Source organism: Herpailurus yagouaroundi, unplaced genomic scaffold (assembly GCF_014898765.1).
Source record: "Herpailurus yagouaroundi ecotype Mexico unplaced genomic scaffold, PumYag 197, whole genome shotgun sequence".
Taxonomy (NCBI): Eukaryota; Metazoa; Chordata; class Mammalia; order Carnivora; family Felidae; genus Herpailurus; species Herpailurus yagouaroundi.
In genome coordinates, this window is record NW_024412428.1 from 26,537,302 (window position 1) to 26,563,090 (window position 25,789).

General features: G+C 42.5%; 1 protein-coding gene and 1 long non-coding RNA gene across 11 annotated transcripts in view; one reads left to right on the forward strand and one right to left on the reverse strand.

The window, feature by feature from the left end:
• Positions 1-25,789, forward strand: part of ENOX1 (ecto-NOX disulfide-thiol exchanger 1) — a 555,199-nt gene that overhangs the window by 108,493 nt on the left and 420,917 nt on the right. For 8 of the 10 annotated variants that reach the window (XM_040448509.1, XM_040448518.1, XM_040448516.1 and 5 more), the window contains exon 3: positions 5,800-5,865. The exons of the other annotated variants lie outside the window; for them this stretch is intronic. The gene's annotated coding sequence lies outside the window, so the exon portion shown is untranslated. The remainder of the gene's footprint in view (positions 1-5,799; positions 5,866-25,789) is intronic. 10 annotated transcript variants of the gene reach the window in all.
• LOC121013004 (uncharacterized) lies at positions 3,183-9,159 on the reverse strand. The gene is made up of 3 exons (XR_005782454.1): positions 8,417-9,159; positions 8,077-8,146; positions 3,183-3,348 (listed from the first exon to the last, which is right to left on the reverse strand). It is a non-coding gene; the product is annotated as an uncharacterized LOC121013004 (long non-coding RNA).

The following is a 25,789-nucleotide window of genomic DNA, read 5'->3' on the forward strand; positions in this document are numbered from 1 at the left end:
GTAGGTGTTCAGTAAATGTGATGAATTACCTGGGTATTAAGAACCTTTAGCTTTACTCTTCTCTTCCACCCGGTTTTCAAGGTGACAAACTCTTTCATTTACACTGCTTCGGGTTTTGTTCGGAAGAAGAGGCAGACATTCATGTTAAGTCACTGAGTCTGAGAATTATTTCTTGTTCACCTTTGGCTTCTGAAGCTTTCTTGGTTGTCTGCTGAATTTAATGGGTCTCCAGGCGCGTAGCAGTTGGTAGCCTTGGTGGGAATCAGTCACATCGCAAGAGAGAACAGAGGCAGTAGAAAATGATTAAGGGAAAATAGAAGAAAAGTATGATTTAACATTTATTGAGTCACACATTGTAGTCAAAGCTGTGTAAAACATAAAAGCGAATTAGGAGACGAGTCAGATATAAAATGAGTGAGCACACACAAGCACACAAATACTGCAGAGAGGAGGGTATTTCTTCAGATGCCTTCTCTCATTTACCAAACTGTAGTCTTATCAAAATATATAGGCTAGTTCAGGAGGGAAATAATGCATCCAGTGCTTGTGGCCCAGTCATGCCCTATGGGGCACAGACAGGCCTGCAATTTCATTACTGCTTTTTAAAGAAACTTTCTCTAAGGCTAACAGACTTTCTGGGGAGGCCAAAGCAAGTGAAGCTGAGTTTAATGTTCTCATTAAAATGTTAAAGAGGCTTTATTCATGAGCGACTAAAGCTGTAATTGCTTTATCCTCGTAAACTATGAAAATATGTGGTGATCTCTTACAGAGGCATCCACCCAGTCCCCTCTGTCTGGAAGGTCTGTTTAATGGAGGGCTTGGCTGGATCAAGGAAGGGACTGAGAAGATTTCCCGGATTATATCCCTCAGGGACCTAGTGGAAGTGGTGGCAAGGGATACTCCTTCACTGATCTATTTTCATTCTGTAGCTCTTTTTTTTTTTTTTTAATTTTTTTAATGCTTATTTCTGAGACAGAGAGAGACAGAGCATGAGTGGGGGAGGGGCAGAGAGAGAGGGGGACACAGAATCCGAAGGAGGCTCCAGGCTCTGAGCTGTCAGCACAGAGCCCCACGCGGGGCTCGAACTCACACACTGCGAGATCATGACCTGAGCCGAAGTCAGATGCTTAACCAATTGAACCACCCAGGCGCCCCTATACCTCTTGTTTTGTATGCACTATTTGACTACTGGATCTGAAGTTCAGATCTGGAAATGACAGACGAACGCATATATAGGCACATGCACACAAATGTTGTGGAAGGGAGTGGTTTTTTATTGTTCCCGTAAGCACTAGCTTATTGAGATGAGAATAGAAGAAATCCAAAAATGTTGAGATATTACTGAAATTGAACGGAGACTTTATGTTGAAAAGGTGTCATGTGAATCACAGGGGAGAAGGCACTCAGAGCTGGCTTCAGGAGGTATCAGATCCCTTTGCCATTCTTAATGCCCCAGTGCAAAAACATAGCTGTAGAACTTTAGGTAGTGAATACAGATGGCAAATACAGCTATTTTTTTTCTTTCTGGAAATGCTTGTCATACTGTATGGATATGACTGAAAAAGTAAAGCTGGGATTCTTGCACAGCTAGGAAACCATATTGTTGGAAAGCTCAAAATGAAATTTAGGAGGTAAAAAAGAGTTAAAACACGCTGTCTATTCTTCAATTCCCTATTATTAGAAAACCCTATTTGTTGAATGGTAACAAATCGGGGCCTCATGATATGCAGATGTAGTAAGGTAAGTAATATCTAGGGAGTGTTTAAAATTTTTTTTCCCACTGATGGGTCAGGTAGATGTTTTACTCTGGGTCAGATTTAAATTAAAATACATGTGTCCTAGAGCTGTCAACGTTTTTTTCTTCAAGGGGTCAAATCGTTCTCTTCAGATGAGAGTGCAGGGCCTTTGTTAAAAGCCATTCAAGTCTGAGGGAGCAGTGGAGTTGAAATCACAGGGGGTTCTTCCTATGTGATAGATTAGATAGGTTTCTGAGCGGTTCTTTTCTGGAGGGGTTATCATCTCAGCCTGATGATGTTAATGGTGTTCATGTTAAAAAGAACCTCTTACAGTTTTTGAACATAAAGAAAGTGAATTCCAACTTCTGGAATGCTGTTGATTGTGTGTAATGAAATACATTTTTAAAAACCTATTAAGAGATTCAGAACAAGATGTAACAAATTGCCACTGCGGGCCGGGCCAGCTCTGCCTCTTGCTCCTGCTTGATTGATGGGGCGTGACTTACAGTCTCTGTTTTGGGGAATCACTAATGTGGTCCCTGCGTCCTGAGGCGAATCCAGGGAGATGGGGACTCTGTAGGTTCTGTTTAGGCATAGTTCAGCTTGTCATGTCTCCTTTTCCCCTTATCCAAGGTAGGATCACAATCTACAGTGAACCCATTCTGGGCTTTCTTGGCTTGCCTAGAAGATCTTAGGGGGATTGTGCCCAGGTCTTCACTCCCTAGTGTCACACAAAAACTGCTGAAGAAGTGTAATGGTATGATGAGACCATCAGAAATAAAAAAAAAAAAGTGTGTATCATAGGAACAAATGGAAAGATTGACTAATTTCTCCCCAGCTAACTGTATTTTTTTTTGAGAACTTTTGTCTGTTTTTTAGAGTTTTTATTTCTGCTCATTTGCTATTAGAAAGTTGGTTGTCACATTGGGCTATTCTGTGTCCCCATCCAACCAGCCCCTCTTCCTTTTTACTAGATCTTGGAGGTGAGTTACATCCAAGATCCTATGTTGACCATAGGATTAGATGACAATGCCAAAAACCTCAGGGAGTTTTCCAAAATGCTTTAGTGTATGACAGTGTTTTCCTCCAGCTACTTAGTTCTGTTGTGTCTTAGGCTTGTATTGATTGGTCAGTTGGTTGTTTGATTAATTGACTCATTCATCCATCAAATATTTTGAGAGCGTATACTATATGTGAGGGGCATATGCTGCATCTAGGGAATGGGATAAAAGACTGGGATTTGTCTACAAAGTTTTGCTGATAGTTCACAGGGGTTGAAAATAGAGTGCAATGCCCAAAGAAAACTAAGTTGCTTTTCTGCAAATCAAAGAGTATGTGTGCAATTGCCATATCGACAGCCTACTCTGTGGCATTCTCTGTAAGTGCGTTTCATGTGGGAAGTGGTACCAGACATTTTCTATATTACAACAATCTTCATATATTTATTAAGCTGTAACTTGTAAGGCTTCCCGATGGGGTGTTAAATGAGCCTTGTTGCGTGCTGCATTGTGTCTTTGTCAAGAAGCACTCAGTTAACTCTGACCTGTGTCATTCATCTTCCTTGGGCTGGTAATGAGGCACATTTCAGTCATTCCAGGAGGCTTTAGGGCATCTGCACAAGGAGAAGACTAATGAAAAGGTTGGATTTATGGGGGGTTGGAAGGAATGCACTTAAGGAGAACCAGGATAGAATGAAACCCTTTTGCCTAGTGTGTTTCATATCTTTGTACCCATTCAGCACAGCAGTAGAATAATCCTGAATTGTTCTACATTTTAAAACCTAAGAAAATGCTAGATTACTACGTTTTTAAAGTGTTTTTTTCTTCTCAACTGTTCACCTGGCATGTTAGGAGAATCTGGAAACTCTAAGCATAGCAGTGGAACAGTAGAGGCAGCCAACAATTCTGTCATTTCTAAGGTGTATGCTTGGGAGAATTGGCCACAGACTGATACCAGAGATTGACTCTAGGAGAGGAAAGAGAGAGGAGGGAAATAGAAGTGTGGGGATATTAGTGGAGCAAAGGGAAGAGAGGTCAAGGGAAGAGAGAAGAAAGATGTTCTGTTGTCTTTGCTCCTGCCCCTTATCTCCTTCTCACAAAATAAGGGTGTGAAAAAGCCGGCAGATTGAAAGGAAAAAGATGAGAGTTGAATTAGAGACCAGTGGGCTCCCAGAGGTACTAAGGGAGAAGGAAAATGAATGAGAGAAATCACAAGAATAAGTGAGAGGGAAGGGGGCAGGATAAGAACTATATAAATGCAGGGAGAAGAGACAGGCAAAGAGAGGGGTGTGCACACGGTGGTCACACTGAGACCCTCGATTGCTGCCAGCAGTGCACCTGCCAAATAGCCAGTGTCCCTCACCTAAGACATTTTACTGACTTTTGTATTCAGTTTAATGCAATTCTCTTTATGGTCCCCAAATTGCTGGTTGCGGTTTCGTTGACACTCTCTGTGATCAAATGGCAAATGTGGAGGCACTGTTCTGTTATCCCTGCCCCCTTGCAGTGTTCCGCCAACTTCCGCGTTAGTGCTTCTTGTATTTGATGTTTGCCATTCCTCCTTGTCTACAGGTAGGAGAGTTGAAAGGGAAAAAATATTCCTAAGGCTGCCACGTTTATAGCTCATGCATACAAATATTCAAAGCAGTTGAACAAAAGCTATAAAACCAGAGTCAATTTTTTTTAAGTAAGGTAGTTGACTCTTTCATTGCTGGTACAGGGACTTGCCCTAACCTAACACCACACTCGCTATGCCTACAGGTGGCTGCTTCTTGAAAAAATGTTCATCTTTGTTTGTTTGTTTGTTTTTCAAAGCTCAGCACAGGAAGCTGCTTTGATATTCCAGATCTGGGTCAGGTGCTTTCCAAGTGTGTACCAGTGCCCAACTCCATACCCTGCTTTCCTGTGCTGACCTTTCCCTGTTAGACCTATAACTCTGTGTTGTAATCTCTATCCTTCTACTAGACTTTGGGCTCTTTGCACAATGTTAGTTATTGTGAATTACCTAAGTAGATATTCACTTACTGGTTATAGAAGAATGCATGGCCTATGATGCTGGTCTTTTGAGTATAAAGCAAAATCCTTCTAGAATTATGCTATGCTTTTAGGTATCAGTTTACAATCAGCCTACGTGTTCTGGAAAAGAAAAGGTGATTTAGGCAGCAGGAGGGGGTTTCTGGGGAGTTTAGTAAGTCCCCAGATTCTCGCAACTATAGTAAAGGGATTGTGATTTCATTAACTCCTGGCCACCGGAGGACAGTCTTGAAGTTTCAGGCAACTTCCTTCTTGTGATTCTAGTAATCATAGGCCAGATGTACTTCAGAACCATGCTTCTCAGACTTTAATGTGCATGGGAATCAGCTGAGGTTCTTGTTAAAATGCAGATTTTATTCCAGTAGGTTTCAAGTGGGTTCTCAGGGACAGTATTTCAGGCTCTTGGGTGATGCTGAGGTTTCTGCTCTATGGATCTGACTTGAGTAAGAGGACTTCAAAATACTTTCTAGAAAATAAAGTTGGGATTTATTCTATGAAAAGATCTAGATGCATTTTTATAGTTTTTACAACAACAGATTTTCTTAGAGACAACTTAGAAGTATTTGTTATTTTATCTTAGAAATTTGTAAGAGGTCTTTCCCACACTTAAAAAATAGTAATCTTATACTGATCAGCCACCCAAACTGGTTTTGAATGATAGTTCCCTTAACTAACATACAGCTTTATTCATTTAGGCTTTCTTAGATTTGGGAGGCCCTGGCTCTAGCATTGGCCCTGATGCAGCTACTTTGGCAACAAGGACTATTTTCAGAGCAGAAATCTTCTCCGGAAGATTGACAGTTCATAGGCTGTGTTTCTGTTAAGACCTTCACATTTATTGATCGTTACCAGGTTAGCACCATGCAGAGACCTTCTCCAAGGGCAGTCAGTTGGAATGGCTAGAAATGCAAAAGGGCAGTGTTCAGCTTGAACTTTGCAAGTGAAACCTTGCATCTGCTTACATGTGTTCAAACAGCTCTCTGAATTTGATGTTTAGAGTTTCTTCTAACAAGGTGGCCTTTATTTTACAGGTCCTTTGCAGCCAGCATGATATCATATCTATAAGACATGGAGGAGAGAGAGCTCACCATGCTCAGGTAAAGGGACGGTGTGGCCAGGGAGCAACAAGTAGGACTAAGGACAGGTTGTTTGTCACTGTAGGAGAGGTGATTCAGCTTAATTATACCATTGACGTCATTCTCTTACGTGTGTTTTACTCACGTCTGCCTGGGGTGCAGAGGGCCTGTTCTGGGTGAGCTCAGTGAACTAACATGAATTGGGGGAACATCTACCAAGTACCTACAACAGGGCCTCTGTAAACAGCCCGTGGGGAAACAGGACTAGTCACGGGAAATCTCCTTGCATTTTTTACAGAGTCAACGTAGAATTATTGTTCATCTTACTAGAATTATTCATCAACATAGAATTATTGTTCATCATACTATTGTTCGTCTTTATTACCCTATCAGAAGGCTTTCATCTTTTCAACATGTATGTAAATATGTGAATATTGAAACTCTTCTAATTAAAGTCTTATCTCTGTCCCCTTATCTGGAGTTGCTGTTCTAAATATCCTTTGCATCTTCCTTTTAAATAAATGCATGTCTCACAACTTTGATTTGCCCAAATAGGACACCAAGATTAATTTTCCATTAACCTTTATTGCTTCTGTTTCTTTCTAATCATCTTTTTAGAGGATTAAAGAGTTCCCATTGGGTCAGCCTTTATATAGGATATAAATCATCTTTTTCTTTGACGGTCTTTATGGAACTGCTGTGGAAGGTGGTGATCTTTGGTCTGGTGACTGCACTTGCCCCTGTAACTGAGTCAAAGCATCTGTAGAAAGACCCACATGGAGAGTTCTGTTGACTGGCAATTTTTTCATTGGCCTCCCTTCTTTTGTGACCCGAGTTATATTAGTTACCTCTGGTGGAAACTAACAAAAATAACAATAAACTATGTGGCCTAAACAACACACACTTACACTCTTACAGTTCTGGAGGCCAGAAGTGTGAAACCAAGGTCTCGGTGAGGTTGGTTTCTTCTAAGAGCTGTGAGGGAGAATGTCTTCCATGCCAGTCTCCTAGCTTCTGGTAACCTCAAGTGTTTCTGGTATATAGATGGCCATCCTTCTCCCTGTGTGTTCACATTGCCTTCCTTCTACATGTGTCTATCCCTTGTTCAAATTTCCCCTTTTTAGAAGGATACCTTTCATACTGGATGAGGGCCTGCTTTAATGACTTCATCATAACCTGACCGTCTTCAGAGGCTCCACTTCTAAATCAGGTCACATTTATGTGCATGAGAGATAAGGACTTCAATAGCATTTTGGAGTACACATTTCAAAACCCATCACACTGTCAAAGGAATGGAGACTCCATTCGTTTTGGCATCCCTTCAAGAAGCTAGCACACTGCCTGTTGCTTAATATTGGTTGGATGAGTGAAGGACAAAGACCATAAAGGCCCCGGTCAAATTTAAGTTAAGAAATAAAGCGCAAGGATCAGACCCGGATGGGCATTATGCTGACCCTTGGCCTCAGTGCATGCTTGCTTTCAGGACATTCCAAGTTAAGCAACATCACGGATGTGCTGAGGTTTTTCCTTTAAGAGTGATAGCAAATAACAGTTCTTACAAAATAGAGCCCTCGGTGTAAGCAACTCATGCTTTGTCATTTCAGGCCGAACTGCCAATTTACATGCTGCCTCTGTCAGCATGTGGAGATATCCTTCCCGCTAATTCAATACCATTTAAATCATACTTAGTCGGGCTCTTCTTCCTTCCCAGTCGCGTTGCCTTGCGCTTATTAAACGTAACGTCGTGTTCCCTAGCGCTAATCCATAAAGGTTATGCTAAGACACATCTGCTCTTGTTGTGTCAGCTGCCCCCTGTATGCTTCCTTAGCTCAAAATGATTGAAAGTTATCTTTTGAGTGTTTGGATTTGAGTGTGGATCAAATATGAGGATCCTGGTCTCCAGGTATCACTTAAATGACCCGTTCTTTAGAGCTGTTTCTTTAGAAAGCCCCTTTTTCCTGTAAGGGAAGAGCTTTCTGGCCATGTCTACCTTACTTCCAGGAAAGGATTGCTTTTTATACCCGAAGGAAGCCTCCTGCGGAGAGAAGCCAAAGGCCAGTGAGGGATTTCCACCTGGGGGTGAAGTAAGCATGTGTAGGAGCCTGAGAATTGATGTCAGCCCCTGGGGTAGTGTTACTTGTTGGCAGGCCAAGGTCTAGGAATGACTGAGTGCCTCAGGCCCTGGCCTTCCCTGAGGACTGCACAGCAGGTGGGCTGGAATAATTGACTTACAATCTTCTCAATCCTTTGGATGCTTTGATGTTCCTGGGGGTGGGGCCGCAGTCTGAGTGGTTGCATTGGCCTAGACAGCATGGATTTATAAGTTGATGACAGGCAGTAGAAAACGAAAAGGAAAATAAACATTCATTTTACCATTTTTCACACCGACATTAGTCCGAAGAAAATTGGTAAATCAAATGACAAATATTTATGGAGTGTGTGATGCAGGCATGGTTCTACCAGATGCTGTATACGGATGTATAACTTCATCCTGGCGCCTGCACTGCTTACCTGGCTTTTCCATTTTGTTCAGGAGCCTACTACCTTTGATTAGAGGCCTTCTATCACTTACCATGAGAGTGTCTACAGGGCTTCGTTAAAATGAAGACAACTGGCAGGTTCAGTTGGTAGAGCCTGCGACTCTTGATCTCGCAGTCCTGAGTTTGAGCCCCACGTTGGGCGTAGAGCTCACTAAAAAATGAAAACAACCAATTTATATTGTTACACAGCGATCGATTCAGAGTGATGATGGAGTCGCCCGCCCTTTTGATGTGGAAATGGTGGGGTTCAGAGCAAATGGTCAAGAAAGAATTCTTGAGATGTCTTTGGTGCAAAAAGTGGTTGGCCCACGGGCAAAGAGAGCTAGCTGTACTGGGGATGTGAGGAGTGGCTGATTATATACTTGGAAGTTGGGAGGGGGTTAGGGATAGCGTAAGTCTCTAAGGACATTTGGGAGCAAAGTTTCCAGGAGCTTGAGGGGGCTAGTTATTGTTAGGAAAAGGTCATTTATTACTGTCTAATAAAACCATAGTCATGAGACCCTTCAGATGTATATCAGGGGGCCATACTCTTGGAGGATGATTGCTAACATATATCTTGGGGGGTAGAGATAAAGGAACTTTCCAAAGGAATTTTTACATGTTAAAGAAGACTTATAGGATCCTGGAGGTTGCGATTATGTTTAAGCTAAATTTGCCTTTTGCCCTTAGCAAAGTATTAATAGCAAGGCAGTTGAGGTCCTAGAGGAAGGTCACTCTGCCTGTCTCAAGGACTTGTCAATGTAAGTTGTAAGGAAATTTCACTTTTTTTTCTTTTGCCTCTGTTCCCCACATCACTTTGGCAATTATGTGTAGAGTTCAGTGAGCAATTGCATTTTGGTCATTAAACTGTCCTTAAATATCTTGCTGTGTACTCTAAAGTATGCACTACTACAGTTAGAACATTCTAATAAATCCTATTTTAATAGTTAGGTCATTTTATGTGTGCCTAATACTTCTCTACTATTAAAGAGAAAATAAATGAGAAATAAAACCTTAAGTGCGTTGAAAACTAAAAATGAATTTATTGTTGCTGAGTCTTTTCCCCACTTCCATTTTGCGTTCTCCACTTTCACTAATCTTAGATTTTTTGGAAATTCACATGTAATAGTTTTATGGAATTGGTAAAAATATATTCATTGTTAAACTCTGATTTTCAAAAAAGGGAAAATAATTTTCACGTCCTTTTAGTTGATAATTAACGTGGTAGTTTTTTTTTATACCTCTGAGATTAGAGTGTTATTTATGATACATGGGAAATATTCTAATTAAAGAAATTATACTTTGAATCAAGACTCTATCAAACTTCCACAGAAAATGTTTGCTCATGAGTAATTTAAAATAGGAATCTTAGTGTTTGTTCTGTCTGGGTTCTTCTCTGCCTCTCTCTCCTGATGGTTCCTTCTTTGTTTCTTTTAAACCCATGAGTTTATGTTCAGTGTTTTTAAGCTGATAAAGTGTAAGCAATGAAGAAGGGCATTGTGCTCCTGGCAGAGAACTCGGAAGCTTGGTGTCCTCCTCCTTATTTTGCTCACCCTACATTTAGTCATCACTAAGCTCTGTCAGGTTTCTAGAATTCTTTCATATTTTTACTTTCCTTTTTCTTTACGTCTATGGACATCCCTTTCCAGGCTTTTCTTTCATTTTGTTTGTTTCTTTCATTTTGTTCATACAGCCACTCATTCATTCATTCATTCATTCATTCATTCATTCATTTGTTGTCCTTTGTACGTGTGCCAAAAATTGCTCTGGCGATAGCATCAAGGGTATTATAATTAGGAGATTATCCTGCAAAAGTCGTTGCTCTGATGGGGCTCCATGGTAAATATAACTTACACATGGGAAGAGGAGCAACTGATTTGGCTTGGGCCAGTCCAGAAATACTCTAGAGAGAAATCGGCCTTCGGGTGGAGATTGGAACGAGTAGAACATTGCCAGATGGACTAGTGTGGTGGAGAGAAAGCGTTTCAAAGGAGACAGAGGGCGGGTGGCTTCGCACAGAGCTGTGCTGGGTGGAGTGTGTGCTCCTTGCCATTTGGGTGTAGATGGAGCATGAGGTGGGACAGAGGATGCGAGGCTAGACAGGGAGGCAGGAATCACACCTAGAAGGTCCCCTTAACATGTTGCTGAGCCTGCCTTCCTGTCTCATGTCTACAAGTTGCAGTTGCCTTCAGTTCATTGTGCACATGGTGATGAGGCTGACCTCGTGTTAAGAAGTGCTTATCTCCTGCCCAGCTCCTGCCTGGTCTCCTTGCTTCCCTAGGGAAGCCCAGCCTTCCTAACTGGTCATTTGAGGATCTCAGCCATTTCTCTCTTTTATTTACTTTGAAAATCCTTGACCCCAGCTAGATTTGCTGCCTTGCTTTGCACACAGTTTGTCCCTTTTTCTTCCAAGCTTCCCTTTTCCAAATCCACCCATACTCCACAATCCCACTCAAATTCATATCCTTTGTATGAAAATTTTCTCCACTCATATGCAATTTTACCCCCTCTGAACTCCAGGGGAACTTTTGAGGGACTCTTCCCATCACAATTTCATATGCTTCTTCATATCCCCCATGTTACTTATAATACTTTCGGAGAACCATTGCGTGGTGCAGGGAAGGGCCACCTGCCTATTACATACCCTGTCTATGCCAAAAGAGCAACTTCTTGCATAGAGCAGGCATCGCATTGATGTTTGTTAAAAGAGTAGAGAGAGGGCGCCTGGGTGGCGCAGTCGGTTAAGCGTCCGACTTCAGCCAGGTCACGATCTGGCGGTCCGTGAGTTCGAGCCCCGCGTCGGGCTTTGGGCTGATGGCTCAGAGCCTGGAGCCTGCTTCTGATTCTGTGTCTCCCTCTCTCTCTGCCCCTCCCCCGTTCATGCTCTCTCTCTCTCTGTCCCAAAAATAAATAAAACGTTGAAAAAAAAAAAAAGTAGAGAGAAACAGAGTTCCTTTAATTTGTAAGGCTCTTACAGAGGTGGAACTGAGGGATTGATTAATTGTCATATGAAAGAGGCAGTGGTTAATGTAATGTCCAGATGAAACTCTTGCAGGGCAGAATAATTGTTGGTGGAAGGCAGAAGGATTCCATTCAACAAAAAGCAGAATATGTATAGAAAAGAAACACATTCTGGAGACTAGGGCTTAGACACAGGAAGAAGAAACTTAGAAAGCCATTAAGCCATATGTGAGTGGTCTTGACAGTGAATGACAAATGACCTAACAGGTAAAAGCACCTATATTGCATTAGGATGCTCTGCATCTTTATATGAGATGGCCTCTGGAAGACCTGATTCAATTTAAGACTCCTCAGTTGCAGATCTGGAGACAATCACAAATTCAGAAATATATTTATGAATGTCTGTTGCCACTGAGCTCAAAAGACCATAATCCTATTACTTGTGATTTTGAAAAGGGTAAACATGAATAACTGAAAGGAGATATTGATTAAAGAAGTAATACGAACAGGAATAATGGAATTAAAGTAATTGAGGCAATATTGGGCCTAATGGACCTTGTTCTCTTAATGCCTTTCTTCTGCTCTTTGTATTGAGTTGGCCCTAAAGTCGATTGGACCATGTGCACAGAAAGAGAAGGACGTAATGGAAGAGTTAGTATTGGTGTCTATAAAAAAATCAATCTGTTGTTCTTACAGAAGAACATCAGTCAGTCTGCGAAATCGATTAATTGGATTTTTTTTACATTTGGCTTATGAGATAATGAGACACATGACGGGAAAAGACTACATGCCTTGCACATAGTAGATACTCAGTAAATGTTTCTTGAATTAAAAACCAACGGGTACCATGGATTTAGTTTACAAATAACTTCAGCGTAAGCCCTTTTGTCAGTAGTAATTCCGTCCGTCGTTCCTTTGGCTTGACTATCCGTGGTACTGTAAATTTGGATTCCTCAGTTTCCTAGGATCTCTGAAGTGAGTTCTCTCGCATTTCTACTGCGAAGCCGTCCAGGCCAGCTTCATTCAATCGGGGATCTCTGCATGTCTTAGGGTCCGAGTTATTTTCTGTGGCTAGACTTTCTGCCCCATCGTGCCCTGGCAGTTTACATTGTTTCACACATCGTTTTGATGAAGTTACTCCCTGTTCAGTGTCTCCGAGTTCATTCCTCACTCAGACTTCAGCACCTCTCATCCACACTTGCCTTCCCACCACCTCCTACCCGGATTCGACGGGGAGGACAGTTTTGTTTTCATTTTCGAACATGGGCAGTATTCTCCTTGGAGTCCTTCCTCTCATAGCTATATATGTCCAATTAAGAGTCAGTTCTGCCTCAGGCAATAGTTATATTCCTTCAAACTGTGGATTACCAAAACCTGTTATGAAGACAATGATTTCAGTGGGATAAATGGCGTTAGAGACTACAGACTTGCAGGTGCACGGCCACAAGGTTATTTTACCTACAGTTATTTCAGTAATACTGGTGTTTTCAATCTGTATAAGTCTGCAACCTCAAAACCAGTAGGTCACTGAAAAAAAGTACAACGTTTTACTATATCTCTTCTTACAAGTATGCAGTGCACTAAACCGGTACTGAAAAAAAAATTATTTCAAACCTTTATGAGCCACTATGGTGACAAACAGAGAAAAAAAGACTTAAAACCGCTGTATTGTAAGCAGAAGAGCTTCTTTTTTCCCTTATGCCAGCAGCCTTAGTCTGCAAAAATAAATCTCATTGTTCAATCAATTGATCACTTTGTATTTCATACACATTATGCAAACTCCACAGAAGAAATGTTTTTAACGTTTATTTTTCGAAGCTGTGTCTCAGCCCTTTTTCCTCCATTTGGCGTGACACTTGCTATTCGACTCTCTTGCCTGGCAGTTTTTTTCCCTCTGAATACTCTCTTGTTGGCTAATTATCGATTCCAGGATCTCTTTAGTAGTTCACGTTTTTGAGAATTCTTACAGGTGTTCTGAAATAGGGGCATACTTTTATGCCCAATACATACAGTGCCCAATACATTGTTAGAACAGTGAGAAGCATTAGTTTATAAGAACAGGCAATTATCAAATTCAGTTCCACCTACACCCCAGTTGCTATTTTTCCTACCTCGTGTTCCTCCTGAACATCGAACCTTACTGTCTTAACGGTGAAGAAAAATTGAGTAATGCCCGTTTCAGTGTGAAAAAATGAGGAGTGGCTGACAGTTTTCAGGTTAAAGACGAGTACGTGTTTTAGTTCCTGGCCCTTCCTGAAACTCCATTAAAATGACTTTTAAGGGATTTTTTTTTTTTTTAAGGCACACACCCATAAGAACAAAGAAATGAGGTTAACAGCCACAGCATTTGGGAATCTGGGATACAGATGGATGAATGTTAGCATATAGAGCAGGCCTGAGAAAGCAGAATTTTAATCTGGCAGGGGAGAAAGGAAGAAGGAGCCCAGTTTACACCAATGAAACCTGCAAAAGCTCAGGAATTTTGAGCAACAAGAACCCTCTGGAAATGGGAGTGAAGAAAGGGTTAACCTTAGGAGTGTTCCGCTGAAAGTTTAGATCTGCTCTCAAACTGTATACATGTAGATAACTGTCCCTCTTCCCCTCCAACAGAGCAATGGAGATTTTTTTTTTTTAATGTAGAAATGATAAAATAGGTTTCTGGGTTAGCAGATATCAGGGAAAGTTAAAAGTGGTATTATATAGTCTTGAAATCAGGGAAATTGCATTGACTTACCAAATCCTGACAACCACAGCAGCTACCCTCTTATGCCCCTTAGCCTGAGAGCAGGCAGGATGATACCCTACCTGAAGGAGGCTCCAAGAGACTTCCTTGGTGTTGTGACCTAAAAATAAAACTCAAGGATACTGATATCAAGCGTTCCCCTGAAGAAGAGGCCTAACTAGAACAATCCTAAAATAAACCCCAAATCAACAACCCATCCTCTCCAACCTTACTGTTGGCTTTCTAGTTCCCCACTTCTAAATATCAGCACACAGCCAAGGATCGTCAGATATTTAAGAAAAGTATTATAAGAGATAGAAACTAAAACGTGCAAACATTAAAAAAAGCATCTTGGAGAAAACAGGACCTTTTCAGGAAGAAGAAATCTTAAAAAAGAAATCATCTGTATCTACAGAGAGATGAAGTGTGGTATTGAAGCCACGAAAGAGAATAGAATTTATAAGGGTTAGAAGACCAAGGTAAGCAAATTCTAGGATGTGGAGTAATAAGAATAGAAAATAATACAAAAAGAGAAAATGTATAGGATTGCTTCATGAAGCCCAGTGCCTAAAAATAATAACCCAAGATTGAGAGATTATGGAAAACAGAGGACAGAAAACCATCCAAGAAATAATTTAACAAAATTTCCCACAACCAGGGCACCTGGGTGGCTCAGAAGGTTAAGCATCTGACTTGATTTCGGCTCAAATCGCGATCCCATGGTAGTGAGGTCGAGTCCCACATTGGGTTTGTGCTCAGCATGGAGCCTACTTAAGACTCTCTCTCCCTCTCCTTCTGCTCCTCCCCAACGTGCATTCTCTGTCTCTATCAAATTTTTTTTCCTCACAATCAAAGATAGAAGTTTCCAAGTAAAATGTTACCAATACATTCTCGTGAAACTTTACAAAATTACGGTACGCTCTAATAAATGACAGGGTAAGCCCATAAAAACACCCAGGATCCCAGAGACAGGACCAACACAAGAGCCAGGAGTGTGGCAGGACTAGTGATCCTCTCATGTAATTTTGGGATAGGTAGAGGGGTTCAGGAGAGACTTCTTCAAGATGGAGAAACTGATAAGACACCCACTGTGTGTGTGTGGAGAGGAGAGTTGGAAGTCTAGGGGAGGAGTTGGGGAGAACCTCATGATAAGTATATAGGAAACTAACGCAAATTAAATGTAACAGTGATTAACTCCAGGAAAGACAAAAATTAAGTAGAAAAGGAAGTGTTATCACGGCATATTACACAATTCAATTAGTAATAGTGTCTCCATGGCAATAATGATATGAAAATTGACATTCAAGCTAATCAAAATTGTGGTGGATATCTGAGAGGATGGGAACATGGGGCATGTATATGTGTGTGAAAGAACACTTAGCCTTATCTTCCTCCCTGGTAAACCGACGGGTAGTGCCTAAAATGGGAAAACCGAGAAGTGGTACCATAGGCATGTGATTTAAATCAGTTGTCAATTTTGCCTCATTATAGCACACACAGAAACTGATTACTTAATAATGCCGCAAGCTCAGGACATCCATTTGGAGAACACTGCATGGATAAGAAACTTCCAAATAGAACCTTTTCACATTTTCTAATGAGAAACCCGAGCTTGCTTTCATGACCGTTACTTTTTAAATATTGCTTTTATTATATGCCTGGGAAAGCTAAATGCACTTCTTCATCAAGATTTCAATGATTCTCTAAATTCTTGTTAGTCGCTATCAAATACTGTACAAGTAGTGATTTAGAAAATTTCAAACCACTTCACCACTATTGTGAATTTTACGAAAGTTCAAAATTTTTAAAAGTCAATAGCTTCAATCCTTTTTTTTTTTTAACTACAGAAGTGCAACACTCTGACATTCCCCATCTGAAGAGAGCAAAAATGATGAAGCTCTACGTGGTAAAATATGTGTTTATTGTTACAGTAGGCATCTCATAGGTAGCTTGGTTGCCAACGAAAGTGCACATTAGCCCCACATGGAAAGAAGCAGCTGAAACCCTTTAGGAGAATTTGGGGAGCTTCCAGCTGTAGCTTTGCCTACCAGGTCCCCTTCCCAAACTCTTCCCAAACTCTCAAATACCCACCAGCATCTTCAAGGGGCACTCACTTCTCCACGAAGGGGAGGGGTGCCTCTTGCAGCAGCCTGTTGAAGCGGGGATCCACGGACGTGTTTAATGTCTCTCTCAGTTGAGCAGGGAGCACTGTGCCTTTGGACTCTGGCAAAGCTGATGGCCAGTGGTCATCTGTCCCCGGGTGCCAGTTACCCAGACCCCACCTGGTGCCCTGGGGCTGAGGTATGTCAGTACCTCGTGAAAACATGGAACCCGCTCGTAGCAGAGCAGAATGTCAAAACCTGCTACCGGTTGGAAAGCACTGACTTCCAGATGTGGAAGCAGAGTCCACAATAATTACTTAGAGAGCTGAAGGCACCTAGGAGGCGCTTACAGTTGAAACTGTTATGAATAAATTGGTACAAATACAAACTACCTTAAAAAGAAAAATCTCTCATGTGTTCCTATTAGAACTTCCAGACCTTTTGTCTTTTTTTGTTTGTTTGTTTTGAAGGAGAGAGAGACAGAGCATGAGTGGGGGAGGAGCAGAGAGAGAGGGAGACACAGAATTCGAAGCAGGCTCCAGGCTCTAAGCTGTCAGCACAGAGCCCAATGCGGGGCTCGAACTCACAAACTGTTAGATCATGACCCGAGCTGAAGTCAGACACCCAACTGACTGAGCCACCCAGGTGCCCCCAGACCTTTTGTCTCATTGAGGCACTGAGGAGAACTGCTTTCAACTCTGTTTTCTTGAGATGAGATGATGAAATGTATACAGCTGTGGAATATGGTATGCTTTTAAACTCAGAAGCTACTCAGTTTGCGGGTTGTCTGTATGCTGTGTGTGTAGACCATTTTGTCTATACCATTAAGATAAGGGAACAAAGAGTACATCTGAAGACAGCAAACTTCATGTTTTTAATAAAAGAAAAAAAAGAAGTTGAAATTAATGGGGAATATAGCTTGTGTTTTGAATCTTCAGTTAATTGTTTTCCTGCTGTCCCTTTAACATGCTCCTGGGGAAGTTAGCAAAAATGTTTTAGGGGAAGGGTTAGGAAATGGACAGCCACTCTTTCACTAAATTGGCTGGAAAAGAAGAAAGGCACTTGAGAATACATAGTGGAGAGCTCCCCTTCCTAATGCAGAGGGGACGGAGAGTGTGGTCCATTTGGTGCCCTCCATATTCAAGGCTGAAATTGGAAACAAGGGCCCTTTAATTCGCTGCTCAGTTAATGGGCCTGCTGATCTACTCTCATTTTTTAGACCTCTAATATGTCCTTAAAACCCTCTCAAGGGTTTTATACTTTTAGCCTGAGGTCTCTGTGCTTCATTTTTCCTTTTGTTCTTCAGACACTCTCATTGCCTCTCTCTGTTTCATCTTCTGAGAGGTTCAGAATAATGCATGGTGTGAGCTGAATAATTGGGATGAAGCTGGTGACATGTCTTGATGATGTTAAGCCACTCAAAATCCTAGGAAATAGTCCCAGCTGGCATTAGCAGTAGATTAATTCAGGTGAACTTTAGAGTCTTAATTTTTTTTAGAAATTTACATTTTTACCAGTGATGATTGAAAAACATTGGCATTCTTTCTGCCCACATTACTGATTACAATTGCAAATACTTGCAAAATGTGCTAGAATGACTTCTCACTGTTCCATAAGGAGCAGAGTGTTATTTTACCCATTTAATGGCTATTAAATATTTTAAAAAACAATTTTCCAAAAATATATCCATACCCATATGTAACATTGCATAAATCACAATGGGAAATGTATTCTGATATGCATGCCTAATAATACTTGTGTAGGTAGGTTTATAGGTTTAAGAGAGTTTGCCAAGAGGAAAGGTTACGTTGGGGGGAGGTTTCTCATTTGAGACTTCATTATGAGAGTGGTAAAAATAGGGGTGCTTTCGGATGAAGTCAAGAGAGTGATTACTCAGGTAGCTGGCAACTTTTTGCCCCAGGATTTCCTGAGTGTGAGCTAGATGTGAGTCCAAGCCTTATGATCTGAATCAAGTGTTGGAAAACCGTGGTGAACTAGTTATTTAGTATGTGGGATTAAGGAAACCCAACAGCTCGTGAATTTGCCCCATGAAAAATGAGCAGAGGAATCTATTCTGAGTGGAGATTCAAAGGAGAGCAGGAACATGTCACAGGGAGGCATATTGGGAGAAAAGGGTTGGCCCTACTTTCTGGAGAGCAGAGGCTGTAGCAGACAGGTCTAAGGCAAGGGAGCAGGGAACAGCTGGGAAGGAGGAGAATTGGGGAAAGAAAGGAGTCAGCTGGTTGACTTTTAAACCTGGGATTGAAATTTAATTTCAAAAGAAACATTTGGAACACTTGGCGACAAGTGACACGATCAAAATGACATTTGGGGAACATGATTCTTGCTGTGGGTTGTGAAATAACTCAGAAGAGGAGTATGAAGGCTGGTGCATGATGAGAAGGTCCCCAGCTGAGGAAGGGAAAAGGGGAAGGGATTGGACTTGGTGACAAGATCCATAGAGAAGACACAAGGAAAGAGAAGTTATAGATAATTTTCAGTCAAGCCTGGGCTGCTGCCTTGAAGAACTCCTCCCATCCTTGTGGGTCCAAAAGAAAAAAAAAAAAGGGTAGGGTATCTGGAAGAAATGTCCAAATGCCTTCTTGAACATGTCAGTTCTCTTCCGAGCTTGCAAGTCATGGAACAGTGGAGATGAAAAGGATTGCAAAAGATAGGAATTTGTTAAGTTGATCAGTTCTCATTTGGATGTGCTCCGACCCTTCCCCTCATTCCACCAGCTCCCAGGAGATCCTAGAGGCAGCAGTAAATAAAGGAGCGTGATGAGGGTTAGCGGTCAGAGAAGGGAATGAACACAGCCCTGCGGATCTTTGTGCACACACAGTAATTGGATGTGGCTGTGTGGATAAGCATTCCATGTCACAGAGAGGAGAAGGGAAGAGCAGAGGCTTGGAGGCAAACACTGTGAGCGGCTTTGTGGAAAGGCCAAGGGAGAAAAGAAGCCAGAGAAAGATTGGCCAGGGTGGCAGGAAACCCGTGAAATTGTTTGATCTAAACTTGAAATAGATATTTGCTTCATTAGAGCCGACAGTATGAATCGGGTTCTTAGGTCATAAATTAAGGGACAGCTTCCTCCCCCAAGACAGAGCATCCACAGAGAATTCCCAATAAAAATATAGCAAGGCAAGCCTCCAAACTGACATAGCTGAGCAGATGTTCAACTGCCAGAGAGATTTTCATGAGCCCCTACTCTTTCACAAATACAATTCACCTTTATTCTTATACTGAACCATGAAAATTCTTTAAATGGATGTCAGGAAATTTTCAAGAAATTCCTGCACTCCACAGTGGTGGAGCTATTTAAAAGGATGGGTGAAGGTGGTCAAAAGGTACAAATTTCCATTTATAAAATTAACAAGTCCTGGGGAGCTAATGTATATAATGGTGAGCGTAGGGGCGCCTGGGTGGCTCAGTCGGTTGAGCGTCCGGCTTCGGCTCAGGTCGTGATCTCACAGTTTGTGGGTTTGAGCCGCGCTTCTGGCTCTGTGCTGACAGCTCAGAGCCTGGAGCCTGCTTCGAATTCTGTGTCTCCCTCTCTCTCTGCTCCTCCCCTGCTCATGCTCTGTCTCTCTCTCTCTCCTTCAAAAATAAATAAAAACATTAAAAAAAAAGAATAGTGAGTGTAGTTGACAATACTGTATTGTATATTTGAAACTTGCTAAGCAAGGAGATCTTAAAAGTTCTGTTCTCAAGAAAAAAAAAATTATAATTAACTAGGCTTATTATGGTGATCATTTCACGATATATACCTATATTGAATGATTTATATCATTTACTTGAAACTCATATGTCAATTATATCTCAATTAAAAAATGTTTAAAGAGAATACATTAACTTTTCCATTGCAGTGAAGATCAACCAACACTCACCTACCCACCAGGTTGGCTTATAATACTGTATACTTTGTTAGCTCTAAACTGGAAATCCTTTTGAATCTTCTATCAATTGGGCTTTTCCAGAGAAACAGAATCAATAGATATGCATGCATACATGTGTGTGTTTGTAGTACAGTATGTATGAAGAGATTTACTTTAAGAAATTGACTCGTGTAATTGTGGGAGCTGGCAAGTCTAAAACTCATAGGGCAGGACAACAGGCAGGAGTTGCTGTTGTAGCCTTGTTATAGGACAGGTTGACAAGCTGGAAACTTAGAATCTCTGCTATGGTCTTCAGGTAGAATTCCTTCTGGAACCTTCGTTTTTGCTCCTGAAGCCTTCACCTGGTTAGATGAGGCCCACTCATATTATGCAGGGTAATCTCCTTTCCCTAGCGTTGATTGATGGATACTATTAATCCCAGCTACAAAATACCTCGATAGCAACATCTGTACTTGTGTTGGACCACATAACTGGGCACCATAGCCTACCAAGTGGATGCATAAAATGTTACCATGACAAATTCCTTATTTTTACTATAGTGAAAGAGGAGAATCAGCTGTATTTTGCCCCACTTCTTCAGTTTGAAATCTTTACACTGGAGAAAGATCCCCTTAGTGATTCAGCGGTGGCCGTTTTAGTGGTGCCTCTGTCTGTGGAACTATTTTAAAAATTTTGTTTGAAAAGCTGGGCGACATCCGAGCGCCTTTATTCTGTCCTACATGATGCCAGATGATCCTGTCTGCTCTGCCTGGTGAGTGGGGTGGGCATAGTGCTACAGGTTATCGACTTCTCAAGCTCTGCAATGAAACTGCTCTGCTGACTGCGTGACAATCACATGGGACTTGGGGAGTTAATATTTCCTTGGAAGAATTTTAATGTTAGAATTTACTGTCTTTTGCACATTATAAATTTAAAGCCTTAATGTTATGCTCTTCTGGTTATTTGCATTTAATATGCATGCAAATTCACAATGTATACTATATGCCGAGGATATAATTTATAAATCGGTACTTTCCCTGGTTGTTAGCAATTTTGGCCGCTTTAAAAATTAATACTTTGAAGAAATATATGTTTTCAAATGTATATGTAGTATCTTTAGTTTCCAGGGGAAAATATGCAGTGCATTCTCTACTGAAAAGGTAGATCTCTGCTGTAAAGTTCTCTGTGTTGAAAGAAATTACGCATAATGCTAAAGGTTAGGATATTTTTATTTATTTATCTTTCCCGTGAATGGGCTCGGATTAGGTGTCGCAGATGTTTGTTTCCATTAACGGTGTTGAAAAACATGTGTTTAGGGGCGCCTGGGTGGCGCAGTCGGTTAAGCGTCCGACTTCAGCCAGGTCACGATCTCGCGGTCTGTGAGTTCGAGCCCCGCGTCGGGCTCTGGGCTGATGGCTCAGAGCCTGGAGCCTGTTTCCGATTCTGTGTCTCCCTCTCTCTCTGCCCCTCCCCCGTTCATGCTCTGTCTCTCTCTGTCCCAAAAATAAATAAACGTTAAAAAAAAAAATTAAAAAAAAAAAAAAAGAAAAACGTGTTTATGAAGCATGATTGCAACCTGCGGCATTCTGGTACAATTGGGGGCGAGTCATTCCAGTTGATAAACACCCCTGACATAACAGCGCACCACACTGTACTTTTAAGTGGAAGATCAGTTCTGCGCTTCATATAACCAAGACTGGGAGAGTCCCGGAGAGAGGCTCTAGCCTCCCTGGCTGCCATTTAGGCTTGTTGCCTTGGCAACCTGAACACAGCCATGGGTCCTGTCCTCAGGCGGGGAACTCCAGTCATCCTCAGCTCTGCCGTGACCTTTTCTTCTCCCCTTCCCATCTGTTGCTGGGCTCTGCCGGGCAGCTCCCAGGCAGCTGCAGATTTTCTCTGCCTTGCACACCTCCAGGCCACTACCGGCTTCTGTTCTTTCCTCTTCGGACGACTGAAACCTCATTCCGGGCCCTCTGGCTTATCAGCTCCCTCCTGACCTCTTCTCCCCGCCTCAACCAAGGCTTCAGAAACCTTGTGAGGAAAGTCGTCTTTCCGCGTGGACCTCTTGGTGGCTCAGCATTCCTTGCAGGGAGCAGACGTCCGTTGTCCACTTCAGCGGGCCGCCTCCACGTGCCGTTTAAAACGGTTTTTTTCTCTGAGCTGCACATCGCGTGGAATGTGAAGTCACCCCCCCTCCTATACCTTACCAACGCTGCGGCCCACCTGACCGGTGTCATCTTCGTCGCTCTCAACAGCAGCCCTCCTTAGGTGATAACGAGCAAAGAGCCTCTGGCTGACAAGTTTTGTTGGGACCACCCCCTCCCCCACCGTAAATATTATCACTAAGCTCTGTGTCAGCGTCCTACCAGTTGCTGCGCGAAATGAGCTAGGTTCATCTGGTCTGTGGGCAGGTACTCAAGACCCAAGTCAGGGCCTCCGTGTGTGATTGGGCAGCCTGGCAAAAGACGCGAGTTGGGTTGAGACTCCATCTTGGCTCTGCTCACCAACATGTGTATCCTTGGACGCAACCGGATCTGCCAGGTGAAAGGGTGACTCCCACCCCCCCAGTCCTCCCCAACACAGGCACCTTCAGCTAGCCAAATTGTACAGAGACACAAGGGGTACCATCTTCTAACCCGCATGGGGGCTAAAAGGGCACCATTGACTGATTAGCAGTTGGGCACCCCATAAGCTCGTAGAGGCCTCGACCTATGATACATATGGGAAAATCAAGAAGAAATAAAGTGAAGTTTCCTATTAAGAGGGGAAGACATTAAAAGGAAGACCAAATCTCTTGTCTCTTCTTTACAGACCATAAACAGTGGGGATCTCGGTTTTGCTTTTGAGTTATGTGACGCCGTTTGATAAATTGATAATTCTTCACCAGGTGAAGATAATGTGATAATGACATCCCGACCAAATATTCGACAGTGCCTTCTCTTTCCCCTCCTCCCTTGCTCCTCTTGTCTCCTCTCCTTTTCTCTCTCCCTCATCCCCTCTCCCTTCCCCTCCCCACCTCTTCTTCCTTTTTTGGAGAATGAATGTAGCAGCCAATAATGGCACGAAACATCCTGGGTGTCTCAGAGATGCATCTTTACCGACTGGATTGTATCATGGGTAACTCACCACAAGCTCCCATGTGCTGTGGGCAGAATGGCCTCCTAACTGTCATAGAATGTTTAAGGACCTGGAAGCCATGTGCTTGATTTACATTGACAGCAGGAGCCCTGAGCTAAGAACTTGGGCCTGGCTCGCTTGCTTTGGGAGTTCAGGCATGTACTAATCTCTCCGGTGGCTTAGGATTCCTCCAGGGTCTGGATGTTTGAGGGAGCAGTAGTTCCAGGAACCTTCTCTGACCTAACTACCTTCCACTCAACCCCCTTACCAAGACCAGGCCCCTCCTCACACACACAAAAGCAAGTACGTTAGGGCACCAATGAAGGCTGTGGCATTAAGTGGGCGTTGGGAAACTCTACTCCTTGGGACAAATCCAGGCTGTGGCCTGTTTCTTCGTAAGGCCTGAGGGCTAAGACTTGTTTTCAAATTTTTAAAACACTGTAAAGAAAGCAAAAGATAATGTGCTACAAGGACAATATTTAGGCCGTTGAAGGCTAAAGTATTTATTATCTGGCCCTTTACAGGTGAAGCTTGCTGACCCCTTCAAGGAACTGATTGGCAAAATGGCTCTTTTTTGAAATAGCAAGGCCCAAGAGTGGAATTGGTTTCCTTGATGGCTGGACCTTGAGGCTGGTGTTCTAGAGGAAGTTATCTGTCCAGAGAATGTTGTCTGTAGTGTCAGTCGTGACATGTGGATGGCAAAGTGACAGGTCAGTGGAGCAGAGGAAAAGCGAAGGAGAAGAGGAGGGCTGTCGAACGGCAGGCCTTAGGTCTGTTTGTGCGGTAGACATCTGCTCCCACCGCCACCAGCACATCCCAGAGGGAGTAACTGAGGAGAGGAACCCTAGGTGGAGCGTAGAGAACTGAAACTTAGGCTTAAGTCCACATATTTATAGCGCCATCAGCAAGGAGGCCCCCGGGGGATTTTGGTTTCTACTTATGTTCTGTAATTCACAAGGCATGTCTCATTTTGTAATCATGAGAACCCTCTGAAGCAGACAAGAAGGGTGTCGCTTTTGACCTCAATCTATAGAGAAGAAAGCACTGCTGCTTGGTCAGAGATGTGTCCCGTTCAAGGTCATATGTTTATTATATGATGGAGCTGGAAATCAAACCCAGATATTCTGGTCCTAAAACCTGGGCACCATTCTCCGGGTCAGTGAATTATCACTATGAGGTATCTCTCTGCACCCCACTCCCATGATACAAAAGCCTTCTCACTCAATATTAAGTCACTTTGCACGTTCATTAACCTATAAAACAACAGAAATGGTTGGAACACCTCTGGAACTGGAATCATTTGGCGTACCTCAGCTTTGCTGTCTTCTCAGTGGGAAAGGTAAACGTGGGAGAAGCTTGTAGCGGGGGTGTCGGAAGTAGTCTGCACCACTCTGAGTTGTTTATGCATGCCCGGGGACTCTGGGTTGAGACAGATTACTTGGCCATTCTGGTTTGACCTTCCTAAAGAACCCACGAAAGGAACAATTGCGAGAAGTAATTAATGACACTCTGACAACCTCAACCAAAATTGGAGCTGTTTTCACTGGTTTATGATAGATGCCAGAGCAAGGCATTGTGTAATAGACACATTGAAGGACTTGTTCTGTGTATGTATGTTTTAGGCATCAAAAGCCATCATTCCTCCATGATAGGACAGGAAAGAGAATTTTATACATTTACCCACCACCTACATACTTTGATATTTTGTCATAATGAGGCGTGCAGGGGAGCCAGATGTGGTCTGGCCGGCTGTGGCTCTCCATCTCGGACCCAACCTGAGCGATGGATGAAGTCCTGGGGCCAGAGTCCCTGACACAGACAGCCACCAGCCCCAGGGAAATCCATCACAAAACAGCCGTCGCCAGGAGTCTAACCACCTCCGGATTCTCGTAAGGAGAGCACCGAGTACCCTCCTGGAGAATGATACCCCGAGACTCTGGGATAATGCTGCCTTTACACTGCTCATAAAATATGTTAAAAAATAAAGCCTTAAAAGTCATGCTCGTGAAGAGTGAGGACAGGAAAATGAGCGTAGCAATTCGCACAGTGCACTTTTCCTTGGAGCAAGAAGTCCTGTCAGTTTTTCAAAGTGGGTATTTCATGTCTCACAGTATCCTCGAGAAGGCCGGGTCAGCCATAGGTTACTGGCTCAGGAGCTGACTTGGATCTTTGTCTTGCTGGCTTCTTGCACTTTTTCTTTTCTTTTTTTTTTTTTTTTTTTTTTTAAGCTAAATTGTCATTTCTTAGCCTTCCTCCTGCCCAGTCTGGGATTTCCTTTCCCCTCAGCTCTGCCTCCTGTGTTCTCTGTCTCATCATCCTATTTTATTTCTTTCACAGCACTAATCGCTGTTTGAAATTATTTTATTTATTGACCTGTTTAGCGTCTCTGTCTCTTACCCCTGGGACATAAGCTCCAAGAGAACAGAAGCCAGCCATGACTCCCGGGTTTACTGTTGTTTTCTGTAGCACATAGAACGGTGCCTGGCCTATGGGAGGTGCTCCATAAATTCATTTAGTGAATCAATAAATGAATTAGGGGGTAAATATGGGCTGTTCTGTTGCTTAATCCCACAGGATAGTGCCCATAAACTGGGTAGCAGTCTTTTCCTGATAGAAAAATCCAAAGGGATTATATTAGTTTTCTTATTG